Genomic DNA, 5,543 nt, shown 5'->3' with positions numbered 1-5,543 from the left:
TGAGAAAAGACTTCTCCGTTAAAATTGATTAGTAAAATCAAGACCAGGAAATTATTTTGGCAATGTATTTCAGTGTGCTTGGTAAAGTTTCGTTGTAAAAGACATTTACTAAAGTTTTATGGGGTTTTGTAGCCCAGTGATTGGGATTTAATACTGTATTTTACCTTTCGTGTTAGCTTAAGCTTGACATTTCTCTTTCTCTAACACCTCATCATGTAACAGGTCTTGAAATATCTAAGGTAACACTTACATTAAAATATTTGGTTGATTCCCAGGGCTTAATTAAAAAATGCATTAATTGAATAAAGAAATAATATTCAAATTATGCTGAGTCCTTCTGTGACAAAATTTGACCAAATGAGATGTGAAAAATAAGTTAGAATCACATTGTGGAAGATACCAAGGATCATTGGGAGGAGTTTGACATGTGTTAAGTAGAAGATTAAGCTCCTTTTAAAGTGTTGAGGCAGACATAATATATGATCTCAGCTGTATTTGAACAAAATCAACTTGCTGGTATGAAGATGAATTAGGAAAAAAATAATAATATAAAAGAAGAAAAACGACCAGTGAAGGAGGCAGTATTTTGTTAAATGAAACCAAAGTCAGTTCAGTAGCAGTGAGAATAAAAAGAGGTAGACCTAGAGATATTGTGAGGTAAAAAGCAACTGATGCTAAAGGAACAGCAGGCCAACAGGTGTTTTGTTTGTTTTATTCTTCTTACTTTTTTTTACATTTAATTACTGTACATCTTTGCAGCATACAAAATGAACTATCCTAAGCATAAATATACTGCATATTAGTCCAGTCAAAGATATTATCATATACATTATCATCAACAGAAAATTTTCCATTTTTGTGTCTGATAAATGTTTTGCTTTTTATTCCTCTTCATTCCCTCCCTCCTCCACCACTGCTTACCCTTCTCCCACTCTATCTCTAGTATCCACAATTGATCTCCATGTTTTTATATCTTCCAATCTTTCAGTTTCTGCCAGACTGCAGACATTTGGTATATATATCAACTGGGGGCATAAGGTGCCTCTCTTTCATACTCTGGCTTGCTTCATTTAACATTAAATCTTCCATAATCATCCACTTTCTCTCAAATATCAGAGTCTCATTGTTTTTTATGAATGAGTAGTATTCTATAGAGTATATGTGCCACATTTTTTTTTCTTTTTTTTTAAAGCAAGGTGGAAGGTTTATTCATGTGTACTTCAGTCAGTGAAACTGGCACTGATAGCATGATGCCACAAAACAAATCTTTCTGAAGACTTAGAGAAATGAACAGAATTAGGGATCACAGTAAAACAGCCAAAAGGGGCAGGGGAAATCAGCAAAGTGCATTTTACCTTCACCCTTTACCTGAACACTATTTTTTTTTAATAAGTAAGGCCTCCTATTTCCAGAAAACAGGAATAATTCTTCATCACACTTATTTGTATTTCACTTCTTCTTGAGGTTAGATTCTAGGGCCCTAAAGATTCCCAAACTAGTATAATATTTGCGTATCTGCAGCCAGAGACAGTTTGAATAATGTTGTCCATAGCAGCCAAGGTTCTTAAAACCTCTTTGATTAGACTCCAGTCATAACCCACCCTCCCACCCTCCCATCCTCCCAATTTACACAGCAGGCACACCGAGAACCAGTATATCAAAGCAGAACATACACAGCTCTAAGATAAGAAAACTCCTATGAGGAAGAAAGGAAGCCAGTCACCTCCCAGACTGACATTTAGTTACTGTGCGCATGTTCACACATCTTCAGGCAGCATGCTCATGGAGTAATTTAACATGAAGTCCATGGTCTGTGCGGTGCTAAGATACTTAGTGGTTTACTGTAACACATTCTGGCCTTCCCCAGAGGTTTCCAAGATGGCCTCCAGATCACTGGCAGGAAGAACTTGCTGGAACTGCATGGAGGACTGCAGAGACTCCTCTCCACAGTTATAGAATGGCGTGTCCCAGTCTGGAGAGTACCAGGTCTGGCTGTTCCAGGACTGGGTGCTCCAGGACTGGGTGCTCCAAGCCTGGGTGTTCCACGACTGGGTGTTCCAGGTCAGGTTCCACCCTGGAAAGTTTCCTGATGGATTCACTGGGCACCCCTGGTGGTAGGCAGCGTAGATCCCAGGGTATTCAGCAGGTGCTGGGCCTTTCTGAGTCACACCACTGCAGTTCTTTGGCCACTTGTTTTCCTACCACTGCTTACATTTCATTCTCTGGTTCTGGAACCAGGTCTTAACCTGTTTGCAGCTGAGGTTCAGAATGTCGGACAGCTCCTGCATCTGCTGGAGGCTGAGGTACTTCTGTCTCTGAAACCTGGCGTTGAGCACACACAGCTGGGTGGCAGAGAACACAGTTCTGCTCTTCTGTTTCTTGACCTGGACCTTCTCTTCCTTCTTCACTGAGCTCTTGTCTACTCTGGGATTAGTGGAAGAGTCTGGGCTCTCCAGAATAAGCGGATCCACAGAGGAAGGAAGGGATGAGACAGTCTCGGCATGGGGCACCTCAGTGGATGACATTGGCAAGGCTGGATCCTGTTCTTCCGGCCCACAGCTCACAGGCGGAGGTGGAGAACCCATAGAATCCAATGGCTCAGAACAAGGCAGGCGTTGGGGACAAGCTGGACCCACACTCATGTTACTGAGAAAGTGGGGGCAAAAAATGTTAAAAAAAAAAAAAGCTAAGCCTTGCAGACAAGTGTCTAGGTGGAAGATATTAGTGAAGCCACATTTGTCAGTCCATTCATCTGTTCTTGGACATTTGGGTTGATTCTATGTCTTAGCAACTATGAATAATTCCATGATAAACATAGGTTTGTAACTGTTTTTCTGACTGAGTATCTTCCTATCCTTTGAGTAGATACCGAGGAGTGGAACTGCTGAATCGTATGGTAATTCTATTTGTAGGTTTTTGAGGAATCTCCATATTGCTCTCCACAGTGGCTGTACTAATTTACATTCCCTCCTACATTGTAGGAGAGTTCCTTTTTCACAATAGTTTCTCCAGCACTTATCATTCTTTATTTTTTAAATTTAACCATTCTGACTAAAATTAAGAGGGATCTCATTGTGGTTTAAATTTGCATCTCCCTTATGGTAAGAGATGTTGAGTATTTTTTCATGTTTTTTGGGCATTCATATGTTTTCCCTGGAGAGTTGTCTGTGCAACTCATTTGCACATCTTTTAATCCAAGTGATTATTTTTTTGTGGGTAAATTGCTTGAAGTCTGCGTATATTCTAGTTATCAGTCCCTTATCTAACACAGAGTTTGCAAATATATTCTCCCATTTCAAGGTTTGTCTCTTGACTCTAATGATTGTTTCTGTTGCAGTAAAGAAGCTTTTTAACTTGATGTAATCCCACTTGTTTACTTTCAAGATTTTTGCTTGTGCTTTGGGGATCTTATTTAACAGAGTAAAACCCAGTTCATTCCTTGTCTCAATTGCCTTATGATTGAACAAGGGAGGGCACCAGAGCATGAAGAATATGAGCTTAGTGAAAACACTCTGGCTCTTTACTCTCCATGGACTCTGAGCATTGAAACTTGGTGGCCAACAAGCTACTTGAACACTCAGGGCTTGAAGTGTTTTAGAACTACAGAGGGATACTTCCCAGTGAAGAATTCCACAATGTCAAAATTTAGAGATAAACATTAACTTGGCATGACATTTATAAATAATAAGAATTTTTTAGTTTACTCCCTACTACATGCAGTGCTTGAACAATTGTCTTGAACTATTGTTCAAGCGATCTATTTATTTACCCAAAGAGATGGGTCATCTTACCTCAGTCAATTAATGTCACAGACATAATAATAATTCTTATGAATATGTAGATAAGCTTGGTAACTAAACTAAGTAATCTTTCTCAGTCATTGGGATAGGGAAGAAAGAGAACAGGAGAAAGGAGAGGAGAGGAAAAGAAAAGAAAGGGAGGGGCAGCAGATGGCATAAGTAGTTATATTGCTAGACTCCCACATGGCCTACCATTGCCTGAGTCCCAGACACAGTTGCTTGAAAATCACTCCAGGTGCATGTGCATGCATGCCCAAAATCCTAGGAGACTGGAGGAGTAGGTATTGTGACATGGTCACCCACTCTTGGGGGTGATTTCTCACTTTCCCTCTCACTGTCTCTGTCTGTCTCTCTCCAGCAAATACATGCACCCTGTTGCAAAAACTTCTAAAAAAAAGAAAAGGAGAGGAGGGGAAGGGACAGTAGAGAAATGTAGGGGAGAGGTTGAGAGGGGAGAGGCAAAAGAGAGGAAAGGAAAGGAAAGGAAAGGAAAGGAAAGGAAAGAGGAAAGGAAAGGAAAGGAAAGGAAAGGAAAGGAAAGGAAAGGAAAGGAAAGGAAAGGAAAGGAAAGGAAAGGAAAGGAAAGGAAAGGAAAGGAAAGGAAAGAAAAGAGGAAAGGAAAGGAAAAAAATAGGATCTATCTCTATCCTCCAGCATGATTATTCAAACCAAGTTTAAAAAGATAAATAACTTTTCAATTCCATCATTTCTCTAATAAGGAATAACATGAGGGACCAGCAGGTGGCATGGTGATTAAAGTGCTGGACTCTCACATGGCCAACTGTGGTTCTAGTCCTGGATCTAGTGGCTTATTTTCTCACTTTCCCTTTCTCTCTCTCTGTCTGATCAAACTAGAAAATAATAATAATGAAAAAGTTAAATAAAATAATTCTTTAAAAAAAAAAAGAAAAACATGAGACATACTGAAAAGTTAAGGAACTGAACATATACTCAAAGAACTAAGAGACTATTAAAGGCAACATGCCCTAATTGTCTATGGGCATTAGAGGAAGGGAGAAACACAAGCTCAAGCTAAAAAGCATCTGTGTTGATCAGGCAGAACACCTCATTCAAACTGGCTCCAGATAAGGAGTTTATTGGCTCGTGTAACTTAAAAGTATAGGAGTTCATCTTTAGAGGCTTAAAAATCTCACTGGAATATTATCTTTCTTCACTTATCAGCTCTATTTTTCTCTATGTTGACTTTACATTAAGGCACTTGAAATGTTGCACTGCAGAGTAGCAGACAGTGAGTGGAAGCTTACATTCTCTCTTTTCAGCTGCACAGTAGAGCAGTGGAAAATACTCCTCTCCAACTGACCCATCTAAAGTCTCAAAGTGGCCACTGATTGGAGCATCTGAGGATATCTACTCATCCTTGAGCCAGTTACTGTGTTCAGGAGGATAAATATAGTGTTTGGTCAAACTGGAGTAACAGAGACCGAGGGAATGGGATCAAATATAACTGGCTATTATTGGATATTAACAAAACGGCAGAGCAAAAGATATCCACTGTAGCATTAATGCACTTGGCTGTATATAGACCAACTTGAGATAAAGAAAATTTTATTTAATTAAATAATTTTAAAAATGATAGGAGAAATTCTAGGATAAGCTCCACAATAAAAGCAGTATGAGCTTTTGCTGCAAAACATGGGAAGTCATTGGAGATATTTGAACAAAGCCCTGCCACTTGTGTTCAAATGGCACACAAATTTCAAATATCCATCTAAAAATGTTCTT

The 5,543-nt window shown here is 39.3% G+C and overlaps 1 pseudogene; it reads right to left on the bottom strand.

Annotated features, from left to right (window-relative positions):
- Nucleotides 1-1,757: 1,757 nt before the first annotated feature.
- On the bottom strand, nucleotides 1,758-2,642 carry LOC102471381 (homeobox protein NANOG-like; annotated as a pseudogene).
- Between the last annotated feature and the right edge of the window lie 2,901 nt (nucleotides 2,643-5,543).

This window comes from Tupaia chinensis, unplaced genomic scaffold (genome assembly GCF_000334495.1).
Source record: "Tupaia chinensis unplaced genomic scaffold, TupChi_1.0 Scaffold000217_1, whole genome shotgun sequence".
In the NCBI taxonomy this organism is placed as follows: Eukaryota; Metazoa; Chordata; class Mammalia; order Scandentia; family Tupaiidae; genus Tupaia; species Tupaia belangeri.
The sequence above is the reverse complement of the archived record's forward strand: the minus strand, read 5'-3'. Positions and strand labels throughout refer to the sequence as shown.